Here is a 22,882-nt window from a genome sequence, read left to right on the forward strand (position 1 = left end):
TCCTTTCATCTTGTGCAACCAACCTTGGAGTATCAGGATAAGGGGGAGTTTAGTTTTGTAAGCATGCTTTGTAATCTTTTGACTTAATTGTAATTATTCAGCTTAAAGTGAAGCAAGTGTTTATCAAAACTATATTTCTCTTTTGATTGTGTTTACAAAGTTTGTTGTTCATTTCCGCTGCACTTAAACTCCGTTCATTTCTGTTGATTTGTTCAAATTATACAAACAAACACAATCATGACAGCCTCCGATCCTAACACTTCCTCTTGCGTTGAGCTCGTCTTCAGACTCCCCCTTAAACTCGGCTGTTGGGATCGTAATCTGGTACAACATCTGCAAATCTCAAACGTTTATAAGTACAAACATTTTGATCATTCAATTGTCTAGGAATTATGACCCTGGCTCTATTAAACTTTCTAAATCAAGATTCTGGCTTTAAGATATAATAATATGAATATATCCAGAAATCTTGACTCTCTCCCCCTATCAACAAACTTCAAAGATTTGGCAATTTTTAAGAATCCAACATCGAAACTGGATCTTTTACAGATTTTAACAGGCTAAGAATCCAAATCCCTCACAGTTAATCATCCAAGTCCAAATTAATGACCTTGGAGATATCACAAACTGTTTTTTATTTTTGAATTTAAAAACACTTCAAGTTTCAAATTAATGAACTTGTTTTATTTACAGAAACACAATCAGCATACTTAGATTTTGAAACTCAGCACTCAGGCATCGGTTGTCGAAACTAAAGTGAAATCAAAATCTTTTTGGATTTTCTGAAATATAAAGCAGTAAAGAAATATTTACAAACATATTTACAGACAATATTTTTGTTTGAGTTCGTGTCAGAGGATCATATCAGTTTATGACAAATCACTAGTACCGTTGAGCTTTAAACACTTTCAGTTCTAAATGATTCAGTTAGATTGTCAGTACACTAATCCACTTAAACTTTCACACAAAGTTCAAATGTTTCGAGATACGGATTTAGTGTTTTAAAGACTTAACTTATTCGCGTGTCCCACCTCAGAATATACTCCTGTATCCAGACTCCTATATTCAGTCTTACAGGTGAATGTACACTAATGATATCTGTAAACGGGTAATGCGAGACCATGAGAGCTCAGGCTATTGCTTCCGCAAAATCAGAGAGATGATGGCTCGTCTTTAGGTGTGTCCCATTTGGGGATCTTTTCTTCAACAGCACATGATTAGCATTTTTCAATGTTTCATCATTTTTTATGCTGAGGGTGGGCTTTATGATTAAAGCAAGTGCAGAGAATTATACGAGGACTAGGCTATTGCTCCCGCAAAATCAGAAGTCCAGGTATAATACCCCAGATATCACCACGTACAAAGACCTAGTATGTCAGAAATAGAAAGCCCTTCAAACAAGATTTCAGGGGTTACCTATATATCCGAGAGATGTTCCCCACAAGATAAGTAAAGTATTGATATTTAGGTTTATATCTCGAAAACAATCTACTAAGCGTGTAAAAACCTACTGGCATATCATCAGTGAGACCGTTTATCACATCAAAACATTCCATTTCTTTAGCGTACTGTGATTGTCTACTGATGTACTATCATTTCCTCTTTTTACACAAAAACTCTTTTTCATTTTATCATGTTTTTGGCTTTTTCAAATTTTCAAATGTTTTTGTATTTTCTGAAATATTCTTACTCCCCCTAAAATGCAAAACCATTTAAAGAAAATTTGATAACCGATGTAGATAGCTTTATCTCGCCATCAATTGTCTGCATCACATGCTCTAATACCACTTGTTGGATCGGTTTTGACTCCGAAACGATTGCGAAACGAACGTGTGACGTGCGGAATTCGTACACGAACGTGACCTAACACACAAGACGTAATATAAACGTGATTCTATTAGAAATCTAACAAAAACAAGCACCTTGAATCACTTTCTCTCTCTAGAATCTCTCTCTAAATCTAGAGCTCTCTAAAACACAAATGAGCAAAAGTCCTAAAATTATGACATAACATCCCTATTTATAGGCCTTGGAATTAATGAGACTTCTCATTAATTACCAAAATACTTGTTTTCTTCTGTTTCTCACTACGGCTCGGATTGACGAAAGCGATAGACATAAATGCACTAACATCGTGTTAAACGCTGGGTTTTTAAAAATATAATTTTTTTATTATTTACTATAAATATAATTTTTTATTATTTACTATACAAAGTTACTTTTATATAACCCGTGTAATACGAAAAGTTTTTAAAGATATAACTTTTTTATCATTTGCTATGTAAAATTAGATTTATTCAACACGTGTAATACACATGGTTTTTTAAGGATATTTTTTTTATTATTTGGTAGATTTTTCAACCCAACTATACATGGGTTTTTTAAAGATATGATGTTTTTAGTATTTAATATACAAAATTACATTTATTTAATCTATGTATAGAACGGGTTTTTAAAGATATAACTCTTTTTTAGATCTATTCAACATGTGTAATATACGGAGTTTTTAAGGAGGTAATTTTTTATTATTTGGTAAATTTATTCAACCCGATGATACACGAGTTTTTTTAAAGATACGACGTTTTTAGTATTCAGTATACAAAATCACATTTATTTAATCTATGTAATACACATGGTTTTTAAAGATATAATTTTTTATTATTTGATATATAAAATTACATTTATTTAACCTGTACAATATACGGGGTTCATAAAGATATAATTTTTTATTATTTAATATATAAAATTACATTTATTCAACCCGTGTAATACACGGGGTTCTAACATAGTAATAATAATTTTAAACAAAATATAAGATAAGAATAAATATTTTTTTCTACAAATAATTTTAAACAAAAATTAAGATAAGGATAAATATTTGTTTTTATTATGATCATCATTATCATAATAATAATAATAATAATAATAATAATAATAATAATAATAATAATAATAATAATAATAATAGTAATAGTAATAATAATAATAATAACTAATTTTAACAAAAAAAATAGATAAGAATACCTACGATTGTTTTTATTATGGTTATATTAAATAATAATAATAATTTTAAACAAAAAATTAGATAAGATAATTATTTGTTTTTCTATAATTAATTTTAAACAAAAATTTAGATATTATGAGTAGATATATATATACTTTGAAGTTCGGTGAATGAAATTATGGCAAATTAGGAATCAAAGGTTTCCGTTTAATATATACTTAATAATTGTATTATTGTCTTTTTTTTTCACTAGAATTAAATAATTATTCTAGGTCGGGCATATGCTTCTATCAAATTGTAAGTGTTTTTAGGCGCATCGTTATAACGACTTGGAGTGTTCATTTTTAAAAGATAAATCTTGACGACTGTTTGTGTTATCATATTATTATATAAAGTTATATTTATGCAACCCGTGTAATACACGGGGTTTTAATCTAGTATATCCTATATTTGGATATTCAAATTTTGTATATTTTAGATGTTACAGATTACAAATATATTTACTGTATTTGATTTTTTAAAGTTAAAAAAATAATATTTTAGATGTTTATTCAAACAATATATCATCGCCTCAGTTATTTTCAAAAACTATTTTATATATAATATAATATATCTATTATTTAGCTTTTAAATATTAACGTGTAATATCCGCCCAAAAACAGGTCTTCGAAACCCGACCCAGATCAAGAGAACACGGACCTTCATTGAGGTAAATAAAAATATAAATTTTATTTAAATTCGTTGTTATTATTGTTTTATAATTAAATATTCGTCACATATGGCGTTGGCCGAGGACGGCTTCAAAAACAATAAATTTATAAAGGTTCCCCGTTAGTTCAGTTAGAATTATATAAGGGAATCGTTAATGGAGTTAAATTTGTTGGTTTATTAAAAGTTATAAGTTGGGGGGGGGGGTTGTTTGTAATTCAAGGAAACTAAAATGTAACCTATACTAACTAACCCAGTTAGTATAATTACTAGTGGGTCATGACTAACTAAGTTAGGTTGGTTAATTACGTAGGTTAGTTGTTTGATAACTAGATAAACGAAATATAACCAAGTAGATTAGTAGTTTGTTAATTAAACATGTCGGTCTCTTCTTCTTGAAGATTTTGTCCATCTCATTCAGCAAAATCTTATTGAGTTAATCCTCACTTTAAGAATGCTGTTCAACCCATCCAGTGAAACTTTATTGAGAACAAAACTGAATCTCCAAGAACAACGTTTGTCATCAGCGGTTTTTGAAATTTTTGGCGTTATAAATTGAATGGTATTATGTAAAATATGGCGTTTGGTTTTTGTGTGATCTATGGTTGTTGATTGTTGAAGTGGTTGTGTGGATGGTTGGGGACATAGATCGACGCCGTATGTGTAGATGATTTTTTCTGGGTGTGTGTGATTGTGAGTGGATTTTTTGCTTGGTTGATCTGTGATTCGTGGGTTTTTTGTTGTTGTTAAACCCTCGTTTCTTCGTCTTCATCTTGGCCTTCATCTTGGTCTTCATCTTAATTCAAATCTTCACTGTCATCGGTCTCTTGTTCTCATCCAAATCTTCACTGTCATCAGTCTCTTCTTCTTGAAGATTTTGTCCATCTCATTCAGCAAAATCTTATTAAGTTAATCCTCACTTTAAGAATGTTGTCCAACTCATTCAGTGAAACTTTATTGAGCACAAAATTGAATATCCAAGAAACGACGTTTGCCATCTGTGGTTTTTGAACTTTTTGGCGTTAAAAATTGGATGGTATTTAGTAAAATATGATGTTTGTTTTTTGTATGATCAATGGAAGGTCCTGAGATGTTATTTATATAAGATGTTTTGGCGTGTAGTTTAGGCGGGAATTTTTTATAATAAATGTTAGTAATAAAGTTTTCGTCGTTTCAGTTACTGTTTGTTCAGCTTTTAGATGTTAAAGCTGTAAGGCGTCCCATCATTAAGTATGGCGTTTCATGTGAATGGCGTTTTAGATAAAGAATGTGTTGGTGCATCCGTCTGTCGCCTGCGTCTTGTATCAAGTCTAGCGTAGAATAGGCTAGAACAGGGCACGGAATCCAAGAATTATGTCATTGGAAGTGATTCCGCTCCAAATGACATCTTGTCATTTGGAGCGAAACCCCTTAACAAGCTGATTCTGCCCGAAGTGTTTAGGTCCTGATTTTGCCCGAAAGGTTAAAGTTTGATTCCACTCGTAATGTGATTCCGCTTGTACATGTTGGAGCGGAATCAGGCCGGCTATATATAGGGTTGTCATTAGGAGCGAAATCAGATAGTTCTAGGTGCATTGTCTTCCGGTGAGCCACAAAGTGCTGCCGAAGTGTTGTCAGGACATGTAATTGGTTATTGATCAATAAAACAACAATTAAAAGTGAATACGGCTGAGATTGCACCAAAACATTAGTTTCCGCCTCTTGTTTTGGATAAGAAATCTTCTGATCGACTCGTTCAGGGCCGAAAACGATCCTACAAGTGGTATCAGAGCTCAGGAGGAAGAGTTCTTGCCATTTCAGCTGTGTTTTCTGATTTTCTACTCCTTCTTCAAATTTGAAAATTTTTCACAGTAAAACAAGCTAAAATTTTCACAGAACACGCGTAATCATGATTTGATAAACCCTTGAAACTTTCAGAATTAAAATCAAAGTAAAACTTAAAATTTGTGTGATTCCGCTCTAAAATGTTCGATTAAATGATGACGTCAGCAGCACTTTGAATCTAATTCCGCTCGAAATTGGGATTCCGCTCCACAGTTTGAGGTTAATTCCGCTCCAAAATCAAATTCCGCTCCAAAGTTAAAAGTTGATTCCGCTCCAGTTGACCATCAGATCTAATTCCGCTCCAAAAACGAACTTCGTGATTCCGCTCCAAACTACAGCGTGATTCCGCTCCAAATTAAACTTTAACTGATTCCGCTCGAATCAACTAGATTGTTGATTCCGCTCGAACGGCACTTGGTGATTCCGCTCCAAATTCTAATTTCGCTCGAACTTGAAAATTTGTGAACTTTGAAATTTGAACAATGGACAATGAATTTTATAACGCCTTTGCTGGACCAATGAACATCACTCAGAGTGCATTGCTTGAGAATGAAACGAGGACTTCACAGAAACCGCCTAAGCTTTTGGATATTGATGATTACAATGCATGGTCCGAACGTTTTGGTAATTGGGTTGAAGCTTATCACTTGGATGCATGGGATCACACTGAAGAACAATATGTAAGGCCCACAAAAATTGGTGTTCAGACAACAATTAGAGAAATGAGTGCTGATGAGAAAAAGAAGTATAGAGATGAAAAATTGATGGTGAGTTTGCTTCAACAAGCAATTAAAGAGGACATTTTGATATTGCTTCAACATGATGGAAGTGCTTATTCGATCTGGACTGAATTGGAAGCAAAATTTGTAGGAAGTGATGATATGCTTAAAAACAAGATGTCTCTTATGAAGAAAGAATTTGATCTTTTTCGGGGCTTAAAATCTGAAAACACCAAACAAATTATTGAAAGATATTGTAACTTGGTGAGAAATATGTCGAAACTTGGTATTAAAAAGGATACTGATGAATTGATTGAAAAACTTGCAGATGTGCTACCACATGAAATCTGGGGAAATTTTCTGATGATGCTATGAAACAACAGAAAAGAATATAAAAATCTAACACTGGGAGAGTTCATCAAACACCTTGAAGCTCAAGAGATGGAACAAAGAAAGATTGCTAGGATGAACTACGATGGAGAACAAGACATCAGTCTGTATTTCAAGAGTGGTGTTAGTGAAAAGACAAATCTTTCTCCAAAGGTTGAAACAACTTATAATGCTAAAGGTTCTTCTGAAAAACAATCTCAGGGATCAAGCAGCACAACAATATTCTCTTCATTTCCAACTTATGATCCACAGTTCACTACAACAAAGAGTGGCAAAGTTCTTCAATGTAACATTGCCTTAAAGCTTGAGAATGATCAGAATTATACTGAGGAAGTTGCTAAAAGCCACATGTCTTTGTTGGTGACCATGCTTGAATCCTATGGAGGATTAGTTGCAGGGAGGATCGGAAATCCAATGCTCACGAAAGAGGATTACGATCAAATTGATGCCGGGGAGATGGAATTAATGGATATTAAATGGTGCATGGCTAGTGTGTTGAGACGTGCTGAAAAGTTCAAACAAATTACAGGCAGAGATGATTTTCGCAAGGCACATGTTTCAACTTTAGGTTTTGATAAGTCTAAAGTTACTTGTTTTCGTTGCAGGGAAAAGGGGCATTTCAAGAGAGAGTGCACAAATCGTGAAGCAAGTGGAGCTCAAAACCCTTTCGGAAACAACGACTTTCACAAGAAGGCGATTTATCATCAAGTCTCACCACCGCCATATCAACAACAACAGGCTTCGCATGAGGCACAAACTGCACATGGAAGGGTGATTGAAGATTCAAAAAGAGCGTGTCTAGTTAATCAAGGAAAAGATGGTGATTTTAGTGGGGATAAGTATATTCCAATGGAAAGCAAGGTGTGTTTGGCAGATCAAGAAGATGAAAAGTTGGCTGAAGGTTTCAATTGGGACAATTTTTGCCCAGACAAAGAATTCATGGCCAAAGAAATGTCAAATGTTAGAGCTTTTATTGCTAATGCTTACGATCTGAAATGGGCAGAAAAATGCAGAAAAGTCAGAGAAGCTGAAGAAGAAAAATGGAGAAAGATAGAAGAAGAGGAAGAAGAAGAAGAAGAAAGATTAAAAGCGGAAGCTGAAGCTCAGAAAAAGAGAAGAGCTGAGCTGAGATGTTTCAATTGAGTAGAATAGTCAAAGAAGTTCCGGAATTTGAAATCAAAATTGATACTGAAGCAGTCAAAGTACCTGAAAAGTGCCTAAATTGTGATTCTTTAATCAAGCAAAACAATGAACTGCTACACAACATTAAAAGGTTGAAAGAATCATATGATACTTTGAACAGAGAGATCAACAAGTACACTGAGTCAAACAGTGAACAAGCTGTAGCATTGAACACACTCAGAGGAGCTTACATAAGACAGCTTGATGATGTCAATTTCTACACAAAGAAGTGTGCTGAGTTAGAATTGAAATTGGCAACACAAAGAATTGAAACTGAACGTGTCAACAATTTATTACAAAGTTACTCATGTTCTACTTATGTTGTTGACAGGATTTATCCGATTGTGGAGGAATTGAAGACGTTTGAAGAAGAAAAGACTTCAGAAGAAAAGAAACCGTGACAAAAGACGAGGATGAAGTAAAAATTTCTGGTAGGAAACCAAGTGTGGTCTACAATAGATGTCCGCCCCAGTCGAAAATGGATATTCGCCTCGAAATCCAAATTCTGAAAGAGTCAAAAAGGCAATTAACTTACAATGGGAGTCTGGGCCATCAGATAACTTGCTAGAAAATATTGATGTCATGTACACGTCGTCCGACACTGATCATGAGTCCAAATTGATAAAAAGTGTGGTTGATCAGGTGTTAGATAAAGATGATAGTGAGGAGTTAAAAATGGAGTCCAAACCCGAGTCAAAGTCTGAGTCCGATACGTCAAAGCCAACAATCAAAAAGGACAAACGGGTTTATGATAAAGAATTTTTGCTATCAAAATCTAATTTGAATGACGAACCGGTCAAAGTTGCATATACTTTGAAAGATTCTGACAAATTATATTCCGATGAAACTTTTCCAATAAGAAGTGTTAAACTTGAAATGATTTACAAGGTTTTCAAAATCACAGAAATTAATATTTCTGAAATAAAAGATTTAAATCTTTCTGGAAAACCTAAACAATACACTTCAAGAGATCAACAAAGAATTAACAAGAAAATGGGTTACAATTGTGGTTATAGTTTCCAAAAGAAATCAAACCATAATCGTAATTTCAAAAAGAAAGGTCTTGGATTTAATCAACCGAAAAATTATAAAAATGAAAAAGTTTATAAACCAAAAACTGTGTTTGTTTCAGGGAAAACGACAGAGGCTGAGAAAGAGCAAGCAGACAAATCAGGAATTCCTTGCAAAAAAGCAAGAAGAAGTGAAGAAGAATGTTGTTCAGAAAAAGACAGAAACAAGAACCTGTTTTCAGTGCAAAACTGCTGGTCACATTGCTAGAAACTGTCCTAAAACATTCAAACCAAAACAGGAAGTTTCTGGTAAACTGAAAGAGAAAACTGTTGAGAAAACTAAACTTACAACCAAAAATTTTACAGGCTTTGAAAATTCAACCTTTGAAGTGGGAGAATGTTCAAAGAATTCCTTAAAAAGAAAAGATAATTTGAAAAATAAAAAATGGGTTGTTAAGGGTTCAGGAAACAGTTTTGGTGATGAATCTGTCTCCACAAAAACAGAGGAGCCGCAGGTTGTTGTGAAAGAAGAGAAGAAAGTTTTGACAGTGGATGATGTGAATTTCCACCACTGAGTGCTAAAAACTTCAAATCTAAAATCGGAAAAGTTGAAATTTCAAATCAATTCTTTCCTAAAAAGAAAGAATTAGATGTTGAAAAAGCCTTTAACCCTGCCGTGAAAAACATTTTTGGTAAAATGATTGAGGGGAAGGCTAAAGGGGTAAAAGAATTTTATCAAGCTAAAAGGAAAAATACAACCCCAAATGAGACTGGAAAGGTTACACCCAAGGCTGGTCAGGCTTGGGTGGACATATTCTTCGTTGAATAGAAACCTGACTTGCAGGAGCTCCCAAGTTGGTAATCGTGGAGCATGAATCGGCATCTTTCTTGAAAATTCAAAATTTGAGAAGTGTGAGTTACCGGAACTCCCAGGTTGGTAAGTGTGGAGTAGGAATCGACACCTTGAGAATTCAACCAACAGATGATAATTGGTTGAAAAGGTTTGTGGCAGGTGTTTGGTTTTTGATCCTACAAGTGGTTGATCAAGGTCATTAAGTTGAACTTGATTTAACTATCATTCAAAAGATTGGTAAACAATATCATGAAATGACCCCAAACCTACAAGTGGTTGATAAACAAACTTATTTTCCGGAAAAACCATTCTGATTAAAACAAACTTAAGTGTTTTGAAATCTTAATGGGAAAATAGTTTGTTGTGAGGGGGAGTTCTGATTGTTTATGCCAAGTAGGATGGAGAATTGAGGCGATTCATATCAGTTGTCATGTTCTGTATAGTTTGTTTTCAATTTTTTTAAAATGTTTTTGAATTTTAGGGGGAGTAAGAAATTTTCAGAAAATCCAAAAACATTAGAAAATCTGAAAAAGCCAAAAACATGATAAAATGAAAAATGAGTTTTTGTTGCATAAAAGAGGAAATGATAGTACATCAGTGGACTATCACAACACGCTAAAGAAATGTAAAGTTAAAATGTGATAAACAATCTCACTGTGGATGTGTCAGTAGGTTTTTACACATTTAGTAAATTGTGACGAGATATAAACCTAAAATTTCAAACTTGCTAATCTCGTGGGGAACAACTTCTTGGATATATGGGTAACCCCCGAAATCTTGTTTGAAAGGTCCCTTATTCTGAGATACTAGGTCTTTATACTCAGTGATATCTGGGGTATTATACCGGGACTTCTGCTGAATGGCAATTCTGACCTAGTCACCGTATAATTCTTTCTACAAAATACTTGAAATACAGCAAAAGCCCTCAGCAAAAATGATTAAATAATAAAATTGATAATCATTGTTGTTGAAGAAAAGATCCTCTAAAGGGGACACACCAAAAGTCGAAGTCGTCATCTCTCTTCGTATACGGAAGTATCGACCTGAGCTCTCATGGCCCTCGCAATTTAACCCCTTTACAGATATCATCCGTGGTATACTCACCTGTAAGACTGAATATTGGGATCTGGATACGGGAGTATATTCAAGTGGTGGGACACACGAATAAGTTTAAGTAATTAAGACACTAATTGCGTATCTCGAAACACTTGAAATTTGTGTGAAAATTTTAAAGGACAAACATACTGACAATTTGGGTGAATTGTTTAGAGCTTAAAATGAAATCAAGCTTAACGGTGTTAGTGATATGTCTCAAAAACTGATATGATCCTCTTGCACGAACTCACAAAAATATTGTCTGTAAATATTTCATTTATGCATTTTCTTTTATTCAAAAATCCAAAAAGATTTTAGTGTGTTTTAGCATAAATTTTGTAAAAACCAAAAGATTTTCGACAATTGATATAGAAAAGCTGATTTTCGAAATTCCAAGTGCTAAACATGAAGAACAGGTTTGGGAGAAAATGTATGAAGATGTTATGTTTACAAGCGGTTTTCAGAGAACAAATCATTTTGTATATTTTCTGAAATAGTTTCTAAATTTTAAAGATTTAATCATTTTGAAACTTATGTGTTGGGTAGAGATTGTGCAGATAACCTGAGCTGGAAGAGAGCCAGGTCACGATTTGGGAATGAATCATGAATTTGTGATTTCCAGACTACGAACCCAGCGAATTGAGAGGGGGAGTCTGAAGGCAAAGTTGAGGAAGCAGTTAGAGCCAGTGCTGATCCTGGAACTGCATTTGCGCTAGAGAGATTGAAGAGAGAAGATAGAGTTTGATGATGCTTACAATGGAGAACATTCGGGGGAGAGGAGTTTGTTGGTGATAAAGACTGATAAAGACTGAAGGTTGACAACCGAAGACTCGACACTGAAGACTCCGTCAACATCCGAGGGGGAGTTTGTTGGTGCATCCGTCTGTCGCCTGCGTCTTGTATCGAGTCTAGCGTAGAATAGGCTAGAACAGGGCACGAAATACAAGAATTATGTCATTGGAAGTGATTCCGCTCCAAATGACATTTTGTCATTTGGAGCGAAACCCCTTAACAAGCTGATTCCGCCCGAAGTGTTTAGGTCCTGATTTCGCCCGAAAGGTTAAAGTTTGATTCCGCTCGTAATGTGATTCCGCTTGTACATGTTGGAGCGGAATCAGGCCGGCTATATATAGGGTTGTCATTAGGAGCGAAATCAGATAGTTCTAGGTGCATTGTCTTCCGGTGAGCCACGAAGTGCTGCCGAAGTGTTGTCAGGACGTGTAATCGTGTTATTGTTCAATAAAACAACAATTAAAAGTGAATACGGCTGAGATTGCACCAAAACATTAGTTTCCGCCTCTTGTTTTGGATAAGAAATCTTCTGATCGACTCATTCAGGGCCAAAAATGATCCTACAGAATGCAAAATACAACTAATTAACTTTTGTAACACAAAATAATGTTATGGCGTTTTAGATAAAGAAGGCAAAATACAACTAATTAACTTTTGGTGTTTGGCGTTTGTGACATTTTTACGTTTTATATCTAATTAGAGAAATAAAGTATTTTATTAGCAAAAAAGTACATAACAAAGCACAGAAAATTACCCACACAAAAACGAAAAAAAATAAAACTCCTCGACAGAAGGGATTTCGTCTGAAAAGTATCCATCGTCTTCTTCTTCGGATTCTTCATCCAATTTCTCATCCAAATCTTCACTTTCATGGGTCTCTTCTTCTTGAAGATTTTGAAACCTCTATATGAACATGTCATGCAACAATGCCAATTTTAGGGTCATGTATATGTTTAAACATGTTGTGTTGTTTAACTCCTCTAGAAACCCAAGACTTCGTTTGGTCATGATGTTTTCAACCGTGTAGTCTTCCTGTTCCCCGTTGTCACATATAACAGTCACTATGTCAGTGTCTTCGTCAAAATGCCATGATTGGATGACTGGGTCCGCATTTGGATTTGCATTGTTCGATCCAAATTTTCTGGTTAATCTTCGTGTAGGCGTCTGTGTTTTCTCACAGAGGTTATCAAGAGGAACGCCAAGTGCTAGGATCCCCCTCTGTACTTCTTCATCCAAGTTAATTATGGCTTTGATGGTTTTCACAAACACACTTCTTCTGTTGTCAAAGAGGATTACGAATCTATTGATTCTAGTTTTGAATCTCCATGAAACGATGTTTGCCATTTGTCCTCTTTCATAGGTTTTTTTTTTTTGAAGGAGTTTTGGTAGGAACGGCGTTTTGGTTAAAGATGGCGTTTTTTAGTATAATCAATGGAAGGGATGGTAACGTCATTTATATAATGATGTGTTTGGCGCGTAGTTTAGGAGGGAATCTATGTATACTTTCTATAAAAGGAGAAATCCCAATGACATAAGAAAAGCTGACGTGTCAGCAGCAGAGGCTGTCCGACAAGGCTTTTTTATGTCATTATTACATCATAAACCTTAATATTAAAAGACTTTAAAATTCAATCATGGCCCACATTCAAACTCCAAAGGCCTGCCGAGGAAAGGTCTGCTCACATAAAGCCTAATATAAAATATCATTTAAAATTTTGTTTAAACATCTGCCCTCAACATTTTATAATCAAACATCTGTTCCCAATAAACATCTGTCCAGATTCAAAATTCTGGCTCCACATTCAAAATTCAAAATTCAAACCATATATTCTAATCCTATAAATAAGATATAATTATCTGGCTCCACATTCAAATCTCTCTCGCTCATATCTGTGAGCGTATCTCTCTCTCTCTCTCTCAAATGCATCTTTCTCAAATTCAGCCGCTAATCTCCGATTACACTTCTTTGTTCGAATGTTTGTTGATTCTGTTTACATGTTATCGTTCCAGTATCATTGTTCCAACATCGTCGTTTCAATGAAGCTTCCCATCACACATCAACCTTTCAATATCGATGTTGCAGTATCATTGTTGCAACATCGTGAAAAGTTGCATATGCTACCTTCTTTGATGGGAGAGTTGCATTGTTCGATTTTCGTTAAATCGAAAGTCAGGTTTTCTTGCGTCAGTAAGATTTTCTCCTTTTATAGAAAGTATAGTTTCGTGCAATATCGTGAAAAGTCAGATGTGCTACAACAGTTGAGAGGAGACCTTTGCATTTTAGGTTTGTTTCTTATTTTGATTAACTGTTGATGATGTTAAGAGTTTTTATTGACACTGACATTTTAGAATATGTTAAGATGCATGTTTATATTATTAAAATGAACTACTACATAGAAAAAATAGAAATTTAATGAAATATTTATAAAGTATTACACGCTAGAGTTAACACTTGCTAGGATTTTGTAGACTCTGGCCTTTCTCCATGTGATTTCATGCTCTCTTTTGAATTTCAGGTCAGTTAGCATGTTGCAGATTTTCTGATCCTGTTTTAGAATTTGTGTCAGAAACTCTTCTGCATTCTTCTGGAACTCTGATGGAGGAGAGTGGAGGACTTCATCGAGCAATGCTATGCTATTCCAGGTTTTGTTGTAATTAGTGTCATTGATTATGTCGACTTTCCTGTTTAGTTCTTCGTCTGTTCTTTGTTCTTTGAGTGACCACATCGAAAATTGTGTTTTAACATCGCTGGTGTCTGACCAGTGGTAGAAGCTGAAGTTTGCCATGTAGATTTTTGTTGGTTTTCTGATTTGGAACAATTTTTGACAGGAAGTGATTTGTAGGACAATTTGTTGATGTTTTGAATCAAAAGTAATCATCGGTCTTTTATGGAGTTTAAAAACGCATCTACATGGTAAATGAAGAGGTTAATTGTAATTGTGATAATTTGCTTTTGTTCTTTGAACTTCGAAATTTTGTCCCTTGGGTTTCTTGGTATTTAATTTTATAGTTTTCCCATAAAAGTTGGGGTTTGAAAAGGTTTTTGCATTAAAAGACTGTTGTTTTGAAATATACATTAATATGTTTATATTAAATTTACACGTTTTCACTGTTAGATATTTCAGTATATAAACTCATAGTCACTTCACCTGTTTTTCATCACGTTTTCCTACGAAGATATCATACTTTCAGGAAAGTCGAGTAATATAGTTTATTCAAATGGCGTCATTCACAAATGCAAAATCAGATGATTTAAAGCAGCGTTTTGTCAGGCAAATCGAGGAACAGGTGTATGAAGATAGGGCTACTCTTCAAGAGCTGAAGAGATGTTTTGATGGATTGCAAGTTGGCATGTTCACTAGAGAGCAGGTTTCCAGAGATCTTATGCGGATGCCTTCAACTTCCGTTCGTGAGCTTTGTGTTTTCAGTAATATAGAGTGCGGTGATAGAGACGTGCAGTTCATGGCGATGCTGAAGGACATACATCGAGAGGTTCAACAATCGATGGAGTTGAAGCTAAAGTTTCTTAATTCTTGCTGTTATTGTTAGATTTGAACTTTAATGTTGTTCAGTATGTGATGTAATTATTGGACTTTTAATTTTAATGCCATGAATAAATGAATAAATTTTAATTTTGTGAATCTATGTTGTGTTTTAGTTTTACTTATTTAGTGTTAGAGTAAGATTTAGATTATGTTGATGTTGAATTGTGTCTAAACATCTGTTTGGTAAGTCAACAGAGGTTTATTAGTGTCAAGGGTTAGTTTGATGGTGAACAGATTATGTTGATGTTGAATTGTGTCTGAACATCTGTTTGGTAAGTCAACAGAGGTTTAATAGTATCAAGGGTTGGTTTGATGGTGAACAGATAGGTGCAAAGATAAATCAAATGTTCAGAATTTGATCATTGATAGCAGTTTTTTGAAGAATCTGTGCTCCTGCAAATTACAGAGAGTCAATATTTGGAGTTGTAAAAGGTCTGTTGTAGTTAAAGTTCGGTAAAAGAGAACATCTACTGATGATGAAACAACTGTGTATGCTAACGACTGTTGATTTACCACTGTTGAATAAATAATAAATTTTAATAGTATTAATCTTTGTTGCCGCATCTTCATTTTAATTATTTCAGTCATTCCTAAGTATTATTGTATAATTTTGTTTATCAATAACATTTTTTTGGAAGAATTTACCGTATATTTTGGTGTTATAAAAGGTGTGTTGTAGCTAAAGTCTGACAAAAGAGAGCATCTGCTGATGAATAAATGTCTGAAGATGCAAAGGTCTGCTATGGGTCAACAGATGTTAACGAACAACATATGATATTCAATCTTAAAATGCTTAACAGAGGATTTGATACTAACAATGGTTGGGTTAATGATGAATAAGTATTATTATATAACGTCTGCTATAAGTATTAGTATATAATTTTGTTTATCAATAACGGTTTTTTGGAAGAATTTACGGTATATTTTGCTGTTATAAAAGGTGTGTAGTAGCTAAAGTCTGACAAAAGAGAGCATCTGCTGATGAATAAATGTCTGAAGATGCAAAGGTCTGCTATGGGTCAACAGATGTCGCATCTTCATTTTAATTATTTCAATCATTCCTAAGTATTATTGTATAATTTTGTTTATCAATAACAATTTTTGGAAGAATTTACCATATATTTTGGTGTTATAAAAGGTGTGTTGTAGCTAAAGTATGAAAAAAGAGAGCATCTGCTGATGAATAAATGTCTGAAGATGCAAAGGTCTGCTATGGGTCAACAGATGTTAACGAACAACAGATGATATTCAATCTTAAAATGCTTAACAGAGGATTTGATACTAACATTATTATATAACGTCTTCTATAAGTATTCTTATATAATTTTGTTTATCAATAACAGTTTTTTGGAAGAATTTACGGTATATTTTGCTGTTATAAAAGGTGTGTTGTAGCTAAAGTCTGACAAAAGAGAGCATCTGCTGATGAATAAATGTCTGAAGATGCAAAGGTCTGCTATGGGTCAACAGATGTTAACGAACAACAGATGATATTCAATCTTAAAATGCTTAACAGAGGATTTGATACTAACAGTGGTTGGGCTAATAACAGATGTTAGACTTACGACTGTTGAGTTACACCGATTGAGAACAACTGTTTTTGAAACTTCTGCTTGCCTAAAAATACATCCACTGCTAAATGGTACCGTCTGTTGTCATAATTTCTGTTTATCCTAATGACTGTTGATTTACTATACTGCTGACTGTCATCCATTATGATAACAGAGGTTCTGACGTGGACAGATGTTAGCTAAAAATAAAACAACTGCTGAAAGTTATCATATGTTCTCATAACTTCTGTTTATCTAACGATTGTTTGACTCACACTGTTCCCAACGACCAACAAAGGTTTCCAAACAACTGTCATCGGTTGTCGCAAGAGAGGTTCTGACGTGGACAGATCTTAGCCATCAAATATTTGTAACTACTGCCACATCAGCATTCACTTCTTCTCTCTATACAAAAGCTATTTCATCCCTAAATCGAGGTTCTACCACTGCCATCTCGAATTCAAAATTCTCAAAAACAGTTTTAAACATATTAAAAACCCTCCAACTTAAACCATGTTTCATCCCCAAATCGCCTTCTTCTCTGATCATGTCTCTGAACATCAAAAACCCTCATAACTACCTCCCCATCTTCGAGAAAACCAACAAAAATACCAGCTATCACTCAATAATTGACCTTTTAACGTCATCAAAATACAAATCAATTCTTACTGCTGATGCTCCGGTTCATACAGAAACACTCCGAAATTTTGGTTTAATGCTGAAATAGAGTCTGAAGATAATAATCCAGTTGCCATCACATCTAAGGTTGGGGAAAGTGTGGTACGAATTTCTCCGACCACAATTTCCACTACATTTGCATTGGATGACTTGGGAGGTAAGAACAACTTTGAAAAACTTGAACTTCATACAGAGTTCATTGAAAGAGGGTATGATGGACAATTAAAGATACTTACTATCTACAAACCAAACTTCCCTTCGCCAATGAAATTTTTGTTTCATACTCTTTTAACTTGTCTCTCAGCCAAGACCACCACATTTAATGAGATACCTTTGAACATTCAGTATTTGGGTTATGCTATTTTAACAAAATCTGATTACAATTTATCACAAGCACCGTTTTCTGATTTGTTGAATAATGTGAAAAATGTGAAAAAATTGAAAAAAGGTGTTCGTATAAGCTACTACCTACGGAAACAAGTGTCACAAACATATTTTGAACAAGGTGTAGCTTTTCAAATAAATAGTCTTACAAGTAAAACTTTTACTAAACTTATGGATAAAGAGTCAAAAGTTTCAACAACTGAAACAAAGGGGGATGAGCCTGTTTTAGATGCGTCCGCATCAGTTGCTCAAACTTCTGTTGTCGAGCGAACTGCTCCTGGTGATCATGACACCACAACTGGTGTTGTGAAACACACACCAGGAAAACACAAAAAGAAAGTTGTCACATTCAAAAAGCCCACTAAAACCAAACAAAATAAAAAGGTTCCTCTGGAAAATGAGATCCCAGAGGTTAATGCAGTGACAACACAAATGTCACATGAAACCACTGCTGCTACTTCCTCACAGTTGTTGGAAAGATCTCAACCCATCCAAATTCCTCATGTATCCTCACAAAAGGATCATGTTGTAAGCACAGGGACACCACAACATGAAGTAGACCTTTCATATGAAAGTATGTTTAAAAGTCCCTCTCCCAGGGCAATCACGCTTTCTACACCACAACCCTCGACTCAAGTTCCATCAACAATATTACCTCTGTTTGAAGCAATTGAATTTCAGAAAGAAAACAGTTCCTCTAATGCATGCATTACTGAGAGTAGATCACAACAAATGACTGTGTCTGAACCAATTCAATCTCCTATTCTACAAACATTGAGGAGGTTATCCCCGTTGAGTATTATGAAACTCTTGGTGGTAGTTCAAGTGGAGCAGCCACTATGTAACATTTCTAAAATTTTTAAAATTTAAAATAAAGTATATAAAAACTTATGTTATTAAACGGATAGATCATGGGTAAGTTGACCCGATAGAAAATTTGAGTTATTTTGGTGAATGTAAGAACCGTTTAATAATTATAATAATAAAAATACGTTATAATTAACCTTACTCCGTTTTTAATGAAACTTAGGCCAAAATGTAGATAAAAATATTCTCGTTTTAATGGCATATTCATTGTTTTATAAAACGTCATATTTTAGAAGTTATAAGCGCCAAATGAGAGAAGTGGTTAAAATAATTATAATAATAGTAATATAATAATAAATTGAAAACCTAAACAAATGGATTGTTAGGAAGTTTCTACGTGTACACTAAGAAAAGGAAATCCAACATTCAATGAAAAAGAATACGTGGACTCTTGTTAGCGTGAACTCCAAGTCCAGCAAGTTGAATAAATAGGCAAAGGTAGTATCATTCAAAATTGTTCATTCTTTCATTCTGATATTTTCTCGACAACTTTCACTCTTTCTAGAATTCTACTTTTAATTTTTATAGTAATAATAATAAAACTCTGCCCCGTTTTAAGTGTTGTAACTGTCACACCCTCAAATTACCACCTAGGGTGTGTCCCTGTTAGGCGTGTGACGACTAGCAATGAGCCACCAATTACATTGAATCACAAGTTTAAAATAAAATTCCAATGTTTAATAATATTGAAATCCCAAACATAAGTTATCCAAAACCATAAGTTCAGCGGAAGCGTAAATATATCATAAAGTAAATACTAAACGATCATAATAAATAAGTGTTTGATAATTAAGTCCTCAGCATGACCATGACCACTCCTACTCTCCAGCCAACAAGCTCCTGTTCCAATCACCTAATGACCTGCGAGCATGTAACAAGTGTATCAGACAACGCTGGCGAGTTCACAGTTTTAGAAAACGTTTGTTATCAGTTGTATGTAAAACAGTTCAATAATCAATGCAAGTAATATTGTTAATATCTCAATTCCGAACAAGACGGCTCCTGAAATACATGACTGCCCTTCCCACGTACTCCTATCTAGTACTGGGCCACGACTGGGTCATTAGTTCACATCCGTCCTATCTAGGAGCGGTGTGAGGGTGCCAAACCTAAGTAGCGCTACCAACTAATACCCGTTACCCTCCAGGTAACATAATAAGGGACTTACAAAGATGATAGGTGAGAATATTAACCAATATACCCGTTTTTACCCAAAAGACTTATCCCTCCACGGGCTACCCACTGACTGTCCCCAACCACTGGGACGCATGCTCGAATGTAGTGAACTCACCTTGGTTTTGCTCGGTTAGATTGTTTACTTGATTAACAGTTGAACCAACATGTCCTAAGGAATTACCGATAACAGTCAGTTTCACATACACTTCGCGTACAACTAATTCATGCATTCAAGGTTTACATCAAGCATTTGTATTGCCCACGCAATGCACACATGTAGTTCACATATGATCCAAGTAACGAACACACATCCTCATACAATTGTAACAGTTGATCACGTCATGAAATCATTACACGAATAATGATATCCCATAGTTACTGTTTAATTTTTCCCAATCTTCGTTTATTGTCATGATCATGTGAGGAATCGCATTTTTATAATATGCTAATTACATGATATGCCTATGGCCTAACACCAATTCACAACCCAAAATACCAAACCTACTAAAGTACCCGGCCCAAAACAGTTTATTCCCAATTTACGTGTACTGCCTGTCATGCTTACCCGAGCCCAAGTGTTAAACATGTGCAGCCCATGATTCACGTGAAGCCCAAACAGTGTAATTGAACTCCTGTTTATACGGTCTGGGCCTGATGAATACGGTTTGGGTCTGACTCAAATTTGTAACAGTTTCAAGTAAAAGTCCTACTCACACATCAAGTCTAGCATGAACCCAATTAACCTATGGCAGCCCACTATACAGATAAGCAATTAATGGATTTTTTTTTTTTATCAAGACAGTAGGATGTTACCAACTTTTATCACAATCATCATCATCATGAAGTCATGTATTTAATTAGGTCCAATCATAAACAACTTCCTTTTCTATTATTAGACCAAATACTAACCGAATGTTGCCAGTTCACAACCAAAATGTGCGGCTCATTTTCTGTCATCATGCAGTCCACTACCCAACATCATGCAAGGGTGCTGTCCAACCAAAATGTGCGGCTCATTTGCACCAATCAAATTAATCCAAGAACAATACTATCCCACTTACAACTATCGGCTGCACACACACATGATATGAATTCTGTATTTTGTTTCTATAGGCCCACCGATTACACACATTTATTGACTTCAGTTCAATAAACATATCTATACTATCATCATGTTATCCCTACATATGATCGATCACCAGGAGCCAATATTATCTGACCATTTACGGGCGCACATAACGATTCACATAAGGTTATTTCATGCTATCTTGACATCTAGATAGTTTCACATATTCACATATTCTGACACTTCAACCCATACTACTTCAATAATAAAGAATAATCAATCGGTCCAATTAGTACATATCATGAACAATCAATGAACCAACAATATGCAGACAATGTATTCAAGAACATCGATCAATAAATCAAGTAGAAGAGCATTATACTAACCGATTTGAAGGCAAAAGAGGGGGCTGCCGTCCAACTTGTGGTTATTAGGGTTTGCTATAAAGTCTCATCCTAGTTTACGTTACCCACAATCCCTTAATATATAACTTGAAGTCTTGAAGCATAATGTGGGCTCATAAATTATGGGTCAAGTCTCAACAGTGGGCCGAAGTTAAAGCCTAAATGTGGGCCGAGTTCTAATATGTAAATCATAAGGAAATAGTTTAAAGAGTTGGGCCGAGTGGCCCAATGGTGCATTCGACAAGTGCAGGTGCGGCCCACATGGTGTACGTATTATCTAACCGAGTTGCCGTAAGTTACGATTTGAGTTAAACGAGGCTATATCCGCACATAACCTTAACAAATCGAAAGAAAAGAATAGATAACGAGATTAGAATAGATAACGAGATTAAACGCTACTAACCTTAGAAGTTTGAGTTGTCACATCATCCCCAACTTGAAAGAAATTCGCCAAGTAACACGGAGAAATGAAGCGAGGAATCAAGATCATTGCGGATTTTGCTCAGGTGTGACATCATCCCCAACTTGAAGGGGAATTTCGTCCCGAAATTCACTTGTTTCACCCGGTTTAGACTTGTCGTTAGGAAAAAGATGAGGATACTTAAGCTTCATTTGATCCTCCCGCTCCCACGTGAACTCCGGTCCACGTCTTGAGTTCCAACGAACTCGAACAATCGGAATACGACTATGCTTACGCACCTTGACCTCTCGGTCCATAATCTCAATAGGCTCTTCAACAAACTGCAGTTTGTCATCAATCTTCAGCTCTTGAAATGGTACAACTAGTGTTTCATCTACTAAACACTTCTTCAACTGTGAAACGTGAAAAACATCGTGAACATTGCCCAATTCAATAGGCAACTCAAGCTTGTAGGCGACCTTACCGATCCGCTCCAGAATTCTAAACGGCCCAACGTACCGTGGATTAAGCTTGCCACGCTTCCCGAAACGTACAACACCCTTCCACGGTGAACCTTCAACATAACACGATCACCTACTGCAAACTCTAACGGTTTGCTACGCTTGTCAGCGTAGCTCTTCTGGCGGTCACGCGCTGCTGCCATGCGGTTCCTGATCTGAACAATCTTTTCCGACATTTCCAGTACAAGCTCAGGACCCGTAATCTGACTGTCTCTCACTTCGGCCCAACAGAGAGGAGAACGGCATTTCCGCCCGTACAATGCTTCGAACGGAGCTGCCTTGATACTAGTATGGTAGCTGTTGTTGTAGGAAAATTCTATCAACGACAAGTGTTTCTCCCATCCCTTCCCAAAATCAATCACACACGCCCGTAGCATGTCTTCAAGCGTCTGAATGGTGCGCTCACTCTGACCATCCGTCTGTGGGTGATAAGCAGTACTCATGTCGAGGCGGGAGCCAAACGATTTGTGCATAGCCTGCCATAACTCAGAAGTAAAACGCGGATCTCGATCTGAAATGATGGAAGTTGGTACCCCGTGCCTAGATACAACCTCCTTAAGATAAACTGCTGCCAGCTGTGAATACTTATCCGTTTCCTTGATTGCTAGAAAGTGTGCTGACTTGGTGAGACGGTCCACAATCACCCAAATAGTATCGTTCCCCGCCTGCGTTCTCGGTAATCCTGTAACGAAATCCATGGCGATTTGTTCCCAT

The sequence above is a fragment of the Helianthus annuus genome, chromosome 11 (assembly GCF_002127325.2).
Source record: "Helianthus annuus cultivar XRQ/B chromosome 11, HanXRQr2.0-SUNRISE, whole genome shotgun sequence".
Classification (NCBI taxonomy): Eukaryota; Viridiplantae; Streptophyta; class Magnoliopsida; order Asterales; family Asteraceae; genus Helianthus; species Helianthus annuus.